The following is a 15,187-nucleotide window of genomic DNA, read 5'->3' on the forward strand; positions in this document are numbered from 1 at the left end:
TTGGGGGTGGAATAGATCTGTATAAGGGGAAAAAGCCTGAGAAAAGAGGGACATATGCTTGTTTTGTTAGAATAATATGTTTGCTGTTGAAGAGAAAAATCCAGAATACTTAACATGGCTTTAGTTAAATAAAACCATTTAAATGTCTATTGGTGATGTTTGCCTTCTAATACAGCATGGCAAGAAAATCCTTCAAATATTAACCTGTAGAATTGGAGATAGTTCTGCTGTTATCTTCCAATGACTTCATAAAAATCTGCTTCACTTACCTATGGTAAATGAAATAACCAAACACTAATTCACTTTATGATATAGCTGTAAAACTAATGTGAAAAGTTTTCAAAATAAATCACTGTTTAAAAATGTATAGTGTGTACCTTCTAAAACTGAAACATACAGCTGACTTGTGAAGAATATGTATTAAGGTTATAACAACCAAGAAGAATGCATTTTCATGTAGAAAACCAGGATTAAATAGTCTTCCTGACTAGTGATTTAAATCAAATCCACCCTGTCTTAAACTAGACATATTTGCAAAAATTTTACATTTCCCCTTTAATATTATGTAAACAGAGTTGTGGACTAGCACTATTGAGCTATTATAAACCTCAAGGGAATGCGGTAACTAAAAGTGAAGTACTCTACTGCGTTGTCATGTCAGAACATTCAAGAATTACCTTCATTCAAATTTTTTATTGTGATTTTATTGGCTCATGTACGTTCTTGTCAAGAAATTATTTTGTGTATATACATACAAGACATCTTGCAGGGTTGCTTTTAAATAGAGATGTTTTGCTACTTACACATTTTAATGGCTTGATAGTGGTATAATAGCTTGTTTTAGTAGTTTCTGATAAATAGTTCTTCAGGAGGGTTTGTTTTACTTTTCAAAAACAGATTTTCACTGTACTTTTTAAAAAAAAAAAAAAGCCTGGATGCCCATGGCATCTGTTAACAGAATTTTTTTTGGCAGGTGGTGGGAAGGACCTGTTTACTGAGCAGCTACTTTTCTTGTATTGCAAAAAAAAAAAAAAGTGCAGTAATTAAGGCAAGTTGACAACTAGTTTGTAAAGCACATTAATTCAGGTGTTTAAATTTTTTTTTAAAATTAGTGAGGGGAGACTAGGTAGAGGTGGAAATGATCATTAAGGGTAAATTGTGTCAAGATTTTTTTTTTACTTTTGGTCATAGCTGCTCTAAAAAGCAAGCAGTCTTAAGCGTGAGGTCAGGAGGGAAGAAGTGCAGAAGAGCAGGCTTGTAATGTAGATTTTGGGGGGAGGAGGGGAGAAGAAAGAGGCCCACGTATTCCCCTCACTTACTTTTGCTTTCAGTGCTCAGGTATCACTTACAATAAATATAAAACATGGCATTCTAAACCAATGCTGCAGATTACAATAGCTATTCATAATTTTTTTGAAGGGGCAGGGGCTGACCCTATAAGGACCTCCTCCCCATTTTTTGTGGTAACTAAATATAGATGCCATGTGTTACAGAACTAACTGGAGAGGCTCCATAGTGGCAGAATGCTCACATCCCACCACTATCTCCTAAAAACATGGATGGAAAGTGACCACAGCATCTTGTGATGCAATGAGCACCACATCCCAGCCTGACAGGAGGGGATGGCATCACTTTGTGGCACTAGGAGGCTCTACCTTGACTGCACCTCATGGCAGTTTGTGGTGAAGGGTTGACATCACTGCCCTGACAATGCTGCTTTACCCTGAAGTGAGGGTGTCAAGCATCTCATGAGGACACTATGGGGTGAGGTGACATCACACTGACTATAACATAAATTGATGACATCAGCACGAGGCGGCAGCGAAGTACCCGAAACCAACCAACCAACCCCACAACCTCCACGCCTCTACTGCAGCAGCCCCCTGCGCCTCCTCTTCCTTATGTAGTGGCTATCGGGTCCCGCCTCCGCAGGCTGATTGGCTGCGGCCGGCAGGCACTGAGCGGCGATTGGGCAGGGTGGGTGCTCGTCAGCCGGTCCGGACCTGGCGCGGCCCGTGAGGGGGCCGCGAGGAGAGGCCATTGTGGCGAGGAGGCCTTGGGAGGTGGAGGAGCGAAGCGGCTGCCGCGGGACCCAAGCGCCGAGCCTCAAGAGCAGACGGTGAGGGAGGGAAGGAGGAGAGGGCAGCGGGAAGGGAAAAAGGGGAAACTGCGGCCGGGCGGCTTGTGTGGCCGGGCGGAAGAGGGGGGAGGGGCGGGTCTCCAGGCCTTGGGGCCGGTTGTATGGGGACTTGAGCCCCGTGCGGGTCGGGCTGGCTGAGCCCGCTCCCCTCAGCGCGGAGCTGTCAGCGAAACTTTCCCTGTTGCCCCGCCTTGCCCGGCGGGCTGTCGCTGGGGCTCGGCTCGAGGCGGTGCCCCTGGAGCTGCCCCGCAGAGGGCTGGGGCTGTGTTTTCGCCAGGCGGCCTCCCCCGCCCCCGGTGCCGCAGTCTGTCAGAGCCCGGGCCCGCCGGCCGCGAGCTCCCGCCCTCGGTTCGCATCCTCCGTCCTGCTGCAGGCGGCAGGAGGAGCCGTCTCAGCTGGATGCCCGCCGGCCCGGGGGTGCTCAGCCTCGTGCCCCCCTGGCGGGGGTTAGTAGCTAGACTACAGGGTGCGGGGAAGGAATCCCGCCCCCACGGGTGTGATCAACTCTATGGGAAATTCATTGTTAATAGGCTTCCCCAGAGAACCGGAGCAGTGCCAGGCCGGGTACTTAAGGACTGTTCCCTGCGCTGAGATGTTGGTCTAGTTGTCTTGCATGGGCCTCCTGTTTTAAGAGGAGCACGTCTTCTCGGGGCAACTGGTATATTACTGGCATGGCGCCAGTCTGCGTTTCTAGAACATTAACTCGGTATCAAAGCCCTTTGCATCTTGAGCAGCATACATTGAGTATGACTGATCTGGTGTCATCCCAAATAATCACTTGGCAGTGTTGCTCAAAGTGTAAAAATGTGATTAAAATTGACCTGTCAACATGACTTCAGCTTTCTGTTTGCTGAACCAGAATAATTTCACAACCGAAAAAGATTTTTTTTTTTTCAAAAGATGCTCTCTTTAAACCTGTTAAATCACTATGTGGCAGTGTAATCTGGTATAGAGAAACAGCCCTGGGAAGCTGAGGTCCACCGTGTTGTCACTGGGTGTACTGCTGAAATGTGCTTTAGAGGTAGTTGTTGACTAGCCTTTTGATTGGAGAATGAGTACAGTCACTGCAGCAGTCTAGAACAGAGGTGGGCAAACTACAGCCGTGGGACCGTCCAGTCCGGCTCCTGAGCTTCTGCTCCAGGAGGCTAGTCCCCAGCCCCTCCTCTGCTGTTCCCCTTTCCCCACAGCCTCAGCTCATTCTGCTGCCGGCACAGTGCTCTCTGCGGTGGGGCTGCGAGCTCCTGGGACAGCGCAGCTGCAGAGCCGGGGCCTGACCTGGTGCTAGGAGCTGCGTGGTGGTGTCACTGGCTCCCGCCCCCAGGCGGCGCAGCTGCCTATCTTGGTGCTCTGGGTGGCGCAGCTGCGGCACTGCTAGCCACCGGTAGTCTAGGCAGCACGGTAACAGGGCAGGGAGCAGGGGGAGTTGGACAGAGGGCAGGGGAGTTTGGAGTGGTGTTCGGGGGTAGGGGTGTGGATAGAGGTTGGGGTGGTCAGAGGGTGGGGAACGGGGGTTGAATGGGGCAGGAATCCTCTGGGGGAAGTCAGGAAGGAGAGGGGGCATTAGATGGGGTGGTGGGGATTCCGAGGGCTGTCAAGGGATAGGGAACAGGGTGGAGTTGGATGGGGCAGGAGTCCCAGGGGGGCTGTCAGGGGATGAGAAGCAGGAAGGGTCTGATGGGGGGCAGGGCTGGGCCACGTCTGGCTGTTTGGGGAGGCGCAGTCTCTGCTAATCGTCCCTCAATGCAATTTTGGAAACCTGATGTAGCCCTCAGGCCAAAAAGTTTGCCTTCCCCTGGTCTAGAAGTTTTAGTTGCCAAACGTCTAATCTGAAGGTATTTTGAATCTTTAGGAGTGTATACTATTTCATTCTAACTGCTTGACAATTGTTGGTTTCTTGTATTTTTGTACGTTACGTCTGTTTTGTTAGTTTTCATAACTGCTACATTTCAGTAGTAGTTCAGCTGAATAGATTTCAACACTAGAAGGGATAATTATAATCATCTAGTCTGGTCTGAGCTATTGCTATACAATATATACCAGCTGTGACAGAACTTTACCTTCAGAACTAAGATGCTGTCTCAACTTACTGCTTTTCAATTCACTGTCAAGGTTATTAGGTTAAAAACTGATTATCCCAAAAAGTCTAACATTCTAGAGTGTTCTGAATCACAATTGGGGCCAAGAGTGAGTCTGCAGCTGGGCTGGGAGTGGGCCTGCGGCTGGTGTGCCAGGAGCAGAACTGCAGCTAGGAGTGGGGCTGGAACTGCGGCCAGGAGCAGGGGGCCACAGGTGGGAGAAGGGCTGCGGAGGAGTGGGGGCTGAAGCTGGGGCGGCATCTGGGAGCAGAGCCATGGGCAGGACTGGAACTAGGGGGTTGCGGTTGGGAACGGAGCCGGAGCCATGGCTGGGAGCTGGTGTCTGGGCCTGGGCTGGAGTAGAGTAGGGGGAAGAGCAGACTGGGGACCACTGACCTACCAGTAAGGTACACGCTAGGTTTAAATGCATTTATGTTACAAAAAATGATAGTTAAAAACCAAAAAATGACACTGAAACTTCCCATATCTTGTTTCTGTGACTTCATCTTTTCATTTTATAAACTTACAAATTTTATCTAACTACCAGTATTAGAATCTCAGCCTGGGATTTAAAAATCAAGTTATGCTCCTTGAGATTCTTTGCCCTTCACTGCGAGCAATAAAGATTCTTCTACAAAATTGATGTTTATATTTTTGTTGAAGTGCCTTTCTCCAGACCTGTATTTAGAGTGAAATACTAACAGTAATAACTTGGTACGTCTATGGAATAAGCAGATGTGACTTGAAGATATACAGAGAATGGATCTGTTTAGTAAGAACATGCCACTTTTGAATAGTCACTCTGCTGACTGTAATTACACTTTAAATAGTGCAAGTAAGCTAAAATGTATTCACAAGTTTACTGCATCTGACATGCTATATTAGCCTTGTGGTTCTGGAACTTTTCTCCTGGTTGCAACTAGTTGGAAAACAAAATAACTTTCAGATTGGACCACCCAGCTGCTTTTTTATGCACCATGTGCATATTTATTACTTTTGTATAATCCTTTTAAATTGATAGTACATAATATTGATTCAAGAGATGTCAGTTTATGAAGATATTGGTGAGATTATCATCACTATCCATCTTTTATAGCATAAATACTTTAGATTTCTGTTTCTATATTGATCATAATTGTTTCACTAAATAATATGAGAACATCAGTAACTGAAAACTTCTGTTTTTTTAAATTGAATGTGATGCTAAATTCCAGTGGAGTCCTTGACTTTCCGTACCAGTGTTGGGCCTACTGATACAGGTCTACAGTCAGGATGTATGGAATATGCTTTGCATGCCCATGACGTATATGATAGGTCAAATAAACTATTGTCAGTTAAGAGACTGGTACTTGAGAGTCAAGAAATCGAGTTGACTCACAAAGTTGGTGATCTCGAATCCTAATCAAAGCAGTTTCCAAAAGTCTGGAGTTCAGAGAGCATTTATCCTCTCTTCTAAATCAGCTTAATTTTAGGATAGTTTTATACAGTCAAATTCTGTCAAAATGCCTTTTGAGCTCGTAGCTTCCTCCTTCCTTTAATGCTTCATCTTTAATGCTATCAGGAAAAAAAAAGTTCTTAACTCAAGTTAGCTAGCTCAAGGTAAAACCCTGGTAAAGACAAGGCAATTTATATTCTTCACATGAGTTATCAGGTTCAGTTGAAGCCTGTGAGCAAGCCTAGTCTCTGACTTCACCTACTGATTTGTATGAAAACTACAAACTGCCTTTTCTCTACTAGAAATTTACCTCTAGTTATCAGTACACCTTTTACTCCTGGGGGAATTCTGTGCCACTCTGCAGTGCAGAATTCTGCAGAAATTAACGTGCGCAGAATTTCCTTCCCCCCACAGAAATGGGCTGCAGTGCTGCTAGCTGCCACTAGGGGCTACTGGACCAGCAGAGCTCAGCTCACACATAGAAGTCACTTCTGGTGGGAGGGAGAGGGAGCTAGAGGGTTCATGGCAGCTGCAATTCCCAGCATGCCGTGAGGGAAGGAGAGGGTGGTGCATCAGGCTGTTTCTCTCTCTGGATCCCTAGGCTCTTGGTGGAGGGGAAGGCAGGTGTCTGGGCTGTGGGGGGCCATGGCTGGGCTCTGGAGGGGAGTGGGTGCAGGTATCTGGGCAAGGGGGGCATTGTGGCTGGGCTCTGAGAGGGAGCGGTGCAGGTATCTGGGCAAGGCGGCTGTGGCTGGGCTCTGAGGGGGAGAAAGTGCGGTTGTCTGAGATGCGGGGGGGGGCCCGTGGCAGGGATCTGGGGGGAGGTTGTGTGGATATTGGGACTGGAGGGGCCCCGTGGCCGGGCTCTGGAGGGGAGAGGAGGGGGTGCAGGTATCTGGGCAAGGGGGACCCATGGCTGGGCTCTGGGGCGGAGAGAGTGCAGGTATTTGGGCTAGGGGGACCCCATGGCTGGGCTTTGAGGGGGAGGGGGTTTGGATGTATTGGGTGGGGGGGCCATGGCTGGGATCTGAGGGGTAGGGGTTATGGGTGTCTGACCCCCTGGCTGGCCTCAGGGGGAGTGGGAGCAGAGAAACAGGAACTGGGTTGTCATAGGGGTTTCTTTAACTCTCTACTCCTGGGGGAATTTGTGTGTGTATCTGTATAGTTACAGAAAAACTTGTTGACAGATATTTTGAAATAATTTTGCAGAATTTTAAAATGTTGTTTGCAGGTTTTTTAACTTTTTGGTGCAGAATGCCCTCAGGAGTAAGGACCTTTTTTTTCCTCATGAAGATAAGGCCTAAGGAGGGTCTGGGTCCTAATAGCTGCAAACTCTGGCCCCTTTCCCCCCGTCATATTCTTCTTACAGTGTGCTGGGAAATGGTCCCATCCCTGTTACCCAGACAGTTGCTGCAATTAGGACAAGTAACTGTGATCTTTACTTTGGGGTTTAACCTTCTCCTTGTCCAGCGATAACTTTGCTCACCTCAGTTCTACTCAGTTGCTGACCACAGTTCTGCTACCCATTAAGCTCAAATGCTGAAGATCGGGCATGGGGTGGGTGATGTTTAAAACCTTGCCTTTCCTCTGGTCTGCAGGACTTGTCTATGCAGAGATTTAGGGCATGGCAAAATGGAGTGTAAATCTACAGCATACCTTCTTGCTGCACACTAGCTACCCATGTGGCGACCCTTGCTGAGAGAGAATAAGAAAGAGGGGGGACTCCTCAAAAGGATGCAGGGGGCTGAGGACCTAAAACTTGCAGAATAAGGGAGGGAATGATGGAGAGAACAGCAATAAACTGCTTAATTTTAGGGCAGCAATTATGTTATATGCTTGGATACTATGATGATGATATTTTAAAGTTTTGACTACTAAGCAAAGGCTCCCCATTATGTAGTTTAAAAAAATTCCCACTTCATAGTTTGTATTCTTTCAGCTGTCCCTCCTCAATTTGAAAGTGTGACGAAGATTGTCATAATCCTATCCCATAAAACAAAATATGAAATGAATGCTCTGAAAATTAAAATATAGGAAAAATTGGAACTCTGCTTTACAGAGTTCTCAGAGTCACTGGGGTTACTCAGATGTCTGAAAGAGCTTTGGAAGAGGGAGGATTGTTCACAAATTTCTGAATTTATCAAAAATTCACTTTATAGCTCATTATGAGTCTCTCTTTATAAGTTTTTTGTAAAGTTAGGCTATTTCTCCTATTTAAATAAAGTTTAGTATTCTTGCAGTACCTGGATGTAATAAGGTGCTCTCTTGAACAACTCTTTAAATCCTATTAGGCCTGTTCTGAAGGGTTGCACACTTTGTTGCTTCAGTGGGCTGAGCTCACTGACACGCTAGGGGTTCTTTGCATCACTCCATTCCCTGCACAAGCTCCCTATTCTGTCCCCCTCTATTTCAGGGACTCCCTGCACCCCTTCTGGCCTCTCCCTCCTATCAGGGACTTTTTGCACACACACCCCTTACCGCTTCCCCCTATACCAGGGGCTGTTGTGCCCCATATTCCTCCTGCTCCCATACTTGGGTCTGCCTACCAAGATCTCAGCGTGCCTCCCTTCTCCCCCCTCCCCCCAGGGCTCTGTATGATCCCTGTGTCCCTGCCCATTTCCCTCTCCACCATATGCCAGGGGTTTTGTGTGCCCTCTATTTCTCCCTTTCCTTCAATGCCAGGTCCTTCATTCTCCTCTCTCATGTAAGGAGCTCTGTGTGCTCACCCTGTTTGCACCTTCTCCTCTACCAATATTGTTTCTTTCTATCTGGGGGATAAGTCATTCAGGTGGTCAGCATTTTAAAATCTGTTGGGACAGAGCTAAAATGAATGATGTTATGCTGGAAGATTTTTATGGCTGTCATCAGCTGGGTTCTTTAATCTGTAAACAATAGCTGAAGCTAATTGGTCTGCTAATCAGATGCCAGAGGCTCAGTGTATCCTCTAGTGGAATTGATCAGATGCTGCATTCAAAAGTTATCACATCACAGATAAATGAAAATATCAAATCCAGCAAAAATTATGTACTCTGGGTTTCAATATATTTATCACATTTATGTAGCAGTATGACTGGCTCTGAGCGTAACTTTTTACTTCATGGAAACTGCGATATTTCCTGTGATGGAGAAGAAATTTCACAATGATTTCAACTGGAAAAGCACTCTACTTTTGCTGGTTTTATATAAATGTATTCTTTTCTGTGCTTTTTTGTTTATAGAGAAAATATAAACAGTAGAATTAACAATTGAAACCAAAAACTCCATATATACACAAACATTTAAAATATGTGATGAAACATTCCCAAAACAATGCTTAAAAGTGAGTGCGTTTCTATTAAAACCAAAAGGAAAGTGATTATCTTCATTATCTGTTCTGTCAGCCTCAGTGAATTAAGTATTTTAACATTTTTAAAATGTTAAATACAATGTAAATTTTTTAAAAAGGCCATTTCCAGTGGCTTTAAGTCTTGAAAAGATTGATGAATTTTTCCTTTAATGTAGTTATTTGTCTTTATTTCAACAAATTATACTATTTAGGTTGCAGTGTCCAATACTTAGAAAATGCCAAATTTATGGTGGTCTATACAACCGTAATTTGATCTCCAGGTGCATCCAGCCTGTTCACTGAATGAGAGGAAGGTTCTGTGGAAAAAATAGTGTGTAATAATGTAGTTAAAGATCATAATGCATAAGCACAAGGGAGCTGAATTAAGGTTTTCTGGGCAACTGTAAATCTAGCATTTTTTAACTTTCACAGTGCTTGAAACTTTGCAACCTAAATAACGTTCTTTTAACATTTTTTGTATGCAATTTCCTAGGTGTGTTTTCTTAGAGATGTAAAACCAATTTTTTAATATGTACCGTTATAACAACCTCCTCATCATGTATCAGGATCAGGGTTTAAACCCTCAGCACCACAACACAGACTCGTATCACTTGAGCTATAGGACTGTAGTTACACTGTAGTGGGGGAATGGGCAGATGGTACCATGTACTGGGTCTAGGAATGGTCAGGCTTCCTTTTTGCCCCAGCTCATTCCTTATATAGACACTGGGTCAGGGGGAGGAAAGGATTGTTGAAGAAGGTCAGTTTCCAGATATTCCCTGCACAGTGGTGGTGGCAGCACTGATAGAAAGAACAGGCTCTTTAGGGCGTTCAGAAGCCAAAAATTTCTGAGGCGCACAAGAAGGGAAGTGATCATTTTAAACGTATTGCAGCTCAGCTAAATCTAAATGTCATGTGGCTGGTCAAAGAAAAGGCATGTCTGTAGCCTGAGGGGTTTCTCCTTATTGAGTATCAAAGACCTGTTGCAAACAATGGAGATGTTAATAATACTTGAATAAAATGTATTAATTATCCTTTATAACGGAAAGTGCTAGGCAACCTAAATGTAAGGGGGTCTGTCAGCTCCTCCTCTAATAGAAATAATGAAATTTAAACTTGTTTATAGTCTAACATGATCCGAAAGACAGCTGCTGACAAATGTATCTGATCTACTTTGACTTTCCTTCAGGACAGCAGGTCATGGCGGTAAGGGGGTATGTGTGGAAGAAGGGTGTTTTGAGTCTCTTTCTCTCCCCCCCCCCCCAGTAATGTGGGTTTGATTACTCAAAAGAAAGTAGATTCAGTCTTGTCTCCCACTTCATGTTTTTCTCTTCAGTGTTAACGTGGAAATTGTGAACAGGAAAAAAATGATGATTAAGCGAGCAGTGTTCCCTGTTACTGGCTATGTGTAAAATTGCATCCTTACCCCTTTTATCCACATCACCAAACTCAAATGTTCTTAAAAATCCATCCTCACAATAACTGAACTTGTGCCATTACACTGGTTCCTGTTATTATTTAGTTTCCTCTTTTAAATTTAATTTCTGACAATTTGAAGACTAATGCTATAATAGATTAAAACATTCAGCAGTCCTGTGGATTCTTCAGGAAGTTTCCCATTATGTTTTGTTCTTGCTGAAAGTACTTTGAGCCCCAAAACTGTGCCAAGTACTTATAGATGTTTGCATGGTTATATGTGACACTTTGTGTTGATGATTTATCTAAGTTCTAGACACAATGGATTATCAGATTTTGAAACCTATATAGCGTTTACTATTTACCTTTTTTGTAATTTGGCATCACTTTTCCGCAGCAGGCAGGGGATTGTCAGTAGCTGGCAAAGGAATGTGAACAAGATTGTGTCTTTTTGCCCTGTGTGACAGTCTTGCTTCTGGTTTTAAAATAAATGTAAAATCTCAAATATTTTCATGGAGAATACAGTAAACCTAGTCAGTATTATACATAATATTAGGCCCATTAGAACAAATACTGATTTAATTTGTGTGAATATAGGTGTATCTGAAAAAAAAATAACAAAATGTTTTCACTGTCTCTTATGTTTAAGTGATTTTTGTTGTTTCCGAAAGGTACCAGAATAATGAAAATGTCATCCAAAAGCTGGTCATAGATGAGGCTTTTAATTAAAAAAACAAAACAAAACTAAACAGTAACTTTTTTTTATTGTCTGGCCAACATAATTGCTTATTGAGAGATTGTCTAATGACACTTCCTTCCCATTCAGGATCCTGTGGGTCACCTCTGTTCCCATTTCAAATTGTCTTCTATCGCTATGGTAACTGCAGCAATTAGTTCACTAATACTAGTTTTCCATGTATGTATTTTAGCTGTCTTTAGCTGCTACATAGTATTGGAAACATGTATGAGAACTATCACCAATCTGTTTTTTGCAGGCTACCAGCAAAGAATTATGTGAATCACAGTTAAGGAGATGTTGTGTTGATTAGAAATTACATTGCTAATTCTTTGCCTCTCTTCCTTCTTTGTATGAGGCAAAGAGGTGACTGGTTGATTTAACTCTTGCAATCCTGCCAGCTAAGAATGAACTGTTCATATGGTGGATAGAAAGGAGACTGGAGTTTTACTGATCATACCTGCACTTACGCAGGTGTCTGCTGGTTATGTTTATATCTGTAGTAATAGGCAAATAAATATGTCATCGATAGACTAGAAATAATTGTTCTTCAAAAACAGAACTGAATATGTTAAAACATGAGGACGTGGCTCTTCAAAAGACTTTTTTGTTGCAGATTTATGTGAAAATTTGTGGCTTTAAAAAAAACAAACGTTCAAACCCAACTGGTAATTCTTTTAGCTATATACCTGTGCCATTGAACAGAATTTCTTAAAATATTCAAAAATGTCCAAAAGAAAATAGCCTTCTGAATGTATCACATCAGTCTTTATCTCATCAGTTTAGTAAATGAAACAGCCAAGACAATAGGTAACATATGAGTTTAGAGAACACTTTTTTGACAAACTACCTTTAGAATGTTGTTAGTTAGCAGGCACAGAAAGCAGTCCTTGAGACTGCTGCTTTGAAGTAGTGAACATTGCACAGGCCTGTCCTATTCTTAAAAGTTGGGTCAACATAACTACGTTGGTCAGGAGTGTGTGTTTTCACATGCCTCACTGACATACCTATGCTGACCCTAACTTCCAGTATAGATGCAGCTAGAGTTGATGGAAGAATGCTTCTGTTGACATAGCTACTGTTGCTCAGGGAGATGGTGTTCCTACACAGTTGGAAAAACTTCTGTTAGTCTAGGCTGCACCTACATACACCATTATGCTGACATAACTATGGCAATGTAGCGATGCCAGCATAGTCATAGTGTAGAAATAGTCTGTATAGTATATTTACATCTTATTATAGACTGTCATGGATGTTGTATGAACCAAATTTGAAATGGCTGGTGAGGTACTGTCTGGTAAATGTTTTTTATTGTTTAGAGACTATTTTTGTGAAAATCTTCTCTTTATTTTTAAACTGGTATGTTTTGGCCGTCTTCCTTTGTAACTTGATTAATTTAGAATTGGTACTTGAAATTTGTTGTACTTCACATATGGGACTTCTTTCCATGATTTATATGGTTATAGATTTATTTCTAGTTTAGCTCTTGGAATTTCTTGTTATTTTATTCTCAACTGAACATGCATGAAATTTTTCCTTTGTAGAAAGATGAGTGAAAGGAGTAGGAGATCTTAGTCTTTTTTGAAGGAAACTCCAGGATTTGTAGATCTACATAATGTGACTTTTCAATAGCTCATTGACCATAGTAAAGTTTTTATTAGAACATTAAGTATCTGCAGTCATGAATCATGCAAAAAGTAGGGCCTTGTGGTATTGATCACAGTCAAAGAACCAAACCGGAAAAGCCAAAAGTTTTTTTTTTTTTTCCCCTTCAAATTTTATCTTAAAGGAAATCCTATCCTCCAAAGCACTTGCAACCCCTCCCAGTTTGGTACTGTCTGCAAACTTTAAAAGTGTACTCTCTATGCCATTATCTAAATCATTAATGAAGATATTGACCAGAACCGGACCCAGAACTGATCCCCATGGGACCCCACTCGTTATGCCCTTTCAGCGTGACGGGGAACCACTGATAGCTATTCTCTGGGAACACTTTTCCAACCAGATATGCACCCACCCTATAGTAGCTCTATCTAGGTTGTATTTTCCTAGTTTATGAGAAGGTCATGCGAGACAGTATCAAAAACCTTACTAAAGTTAAGATACACATCTACCGTTATTGCTCTGATCATCTCATCCCTTCTCTTGAGTCGCTTTATTGGCTCTGTGCTTCTTTCTGCGTAAATTTCAAACTCCTTGAACACACTTAGTTTTATGTCTTTTTGAAATTCTGTTTCTGCCTGATATCATGGCAGGGCTGCCCAGAGTGTGTGTGGGGGAAAGTGGGGCAATTGCCCCAGGACCCGGGCTCCGCAGGGGCCCCCAAGAGAATGGGTGAGGCTCCCACCCCAGCCCCGGCCCGACCCCACCTCCACTCCTCTCCCGGAGCCTCAGCACATCCAGGAGCGTCCCTGAACAGCTGTGCAGCATGCTTCCGGTGGGGCCTGAGCTCCACTCCGCTCAGAGCCTCGTGGTAAGGGGGCGGAGCTGCGTGCTCAGACCCCACTGGAGCTCGCAGCCCCACCCCCCCTTACCACGCGGCTCTGAGCGGGGAGAAGCTCAGGCCTCATCAGAGCCACGCTGCAGCTATTCAGGGACACTCCTGGATACGACGCGCTGAGGCTCCAGGTGAGGGGGGAGCCGGGGGTAAGGTGCTGGGGGGGTTGCATAAGTGCAGGGAGTTCTGGGGACAGGGAAGGGGCAGAGGTGGGGGGGGCAGTCATGGGACAGGGAACGGGGGGGTTGGATCGTGGGCATTCTGGGGGTCTGTCAGGACTCAGTGGGGGTGGATAGGGGTTGGGGCAGGCAGGGGACAGGGAGCAGGGTGGGGTGGTGGAGGTGGGGTCTCTGGGCTACGGTGAGGGGGCAAGGAGCAGGATGAGTTGGGGATTCTGAGGGGGGCAGGCAGTTGGGGGGCAGGAAGTAGGTGAGGTCAGATAGGGGGCAGGGCCAGGCTGTTTGAGAGGCACAGCCTTCCCTACCCAAAACATCATTCAGCAGTTTGAGGCTTGCAGAAGAGCCAAGCTGTTAGCTTTTCCATTAGGGCTACCGTCCCTTTCACTTCTCAAATGCCAAATTATAGTCTATATTTAATTTCAGTGCCACAGGGAGATTCATGTCAGGGGAGGGTAGCTTCATTTAAAATTAGCCACTGGGGGAGAGATCACATGAGAAGAGCAATATCCTACACCACCTACCTCCATCCCAACCCTACCAAGGGAGACCCCCCCCCACATTCCCTGAGGCTTCAGAGGGGTTAATTCAGTGGTTCTCAAACTTTTGTCCTGGTGACCCCTTTCACATAGCAAACCTCTGAGTGCGACCCCCCCTTATAAATTGAAAACACTTTTTTATATATTTAACACTATTATAAATGCTGGAAGCAAAGCGGGGTTTGAGGTGGAGGCTGACAGCTCATGACCCCCAGTAATAACTTTGTGACCCCCTGAGGGATCCTGACCCACAGTTTGAGAACCCCTGGGTTAATTTAATTTTAGCACCCTGTGTCCATTCACATGCAGGTGCTATTTTGAGCATGTCAGTTTTCACAACAGATTCAGGCTCATCCCAGATTCTGGAACAAGCTCAAATGCTCAGTTCGTGGAGTATGTACATAAGCTAAACTAAAGACAAACCCACAGTAACTGTCTCCAGTTTGTGAGGGACCCCATGGAGCCAGTCTCTAGGAAACAGATAAATGCATGGAGGTTAAGTCCATTAATGGCTATTAGCCAGGATGGGTAAGGAATGGTGTCCCTAGCCTCTGTTTGTCAGAGGGTGCAGATGGATGGCAGGAGAGAGATCACTTGATCGTTACCTGTTAGGTTCACTCCCTCTGGGGAACCTGGCATTGGCCATTTTCAGCAGACAGGATACTGGGCTGGATGGATCTTTGGTTTGACCCAGTATGGCTGTTCTTACGTTCTAACCTGAATGAACCCAAAGTTATGGAGACAGATATGGGTCAAGGAAGCCAGCAGAGTATCAGAAACCTGGAAGAATCTCTGACTGGATGGGCTCAGGTGTTTGGTCACAAGCTGAGGTGGTTCAAAAGTTTTGG

The 15,187-nt window shown here is 44.4% G+C and overlaps 1 protein-coding gene across 5 annotated transcripts in view; it reads left to right on the forward strand.

The window, feature by feature from the left end:
- Positions 1–1,989: 1,989 nt before the first annotated feature.
- Positions 1,990–15,187, forward strand: part of MAPK9 (mitogen-activated protein kinase 9) — a 77,042-nt gene continuing 63,844 nt past the window's right edge. For all 5 annotated transcript variants that reach the window (XR_007775388.1, XR_007775389.1, XR_007775387.1 and 2 more), the window contains exon 1: positions 1,990–2,119. The gene's annotated coding sequence lies outside the window, so the exon portion shown is untranslated. The remainder of the gene's footprint in view (positions 2,120–15,187) is intronic.

The sequence above is a fragment of the Gopherus flavomarginatus genome, chromosome 7, assembly GCF_025201925.1.
Source record: "Gopherus flavomarginatus isolate rGopFla2 chromosome 7, rGopFla2.mat.asm, whole genome shotgun sequence".
Taxonomy (NCBI): Eukaryota; Metazoa; Chordata; order Testudines; family Testudinidae; genus Gopherus; species Gopherus flavomarginatus.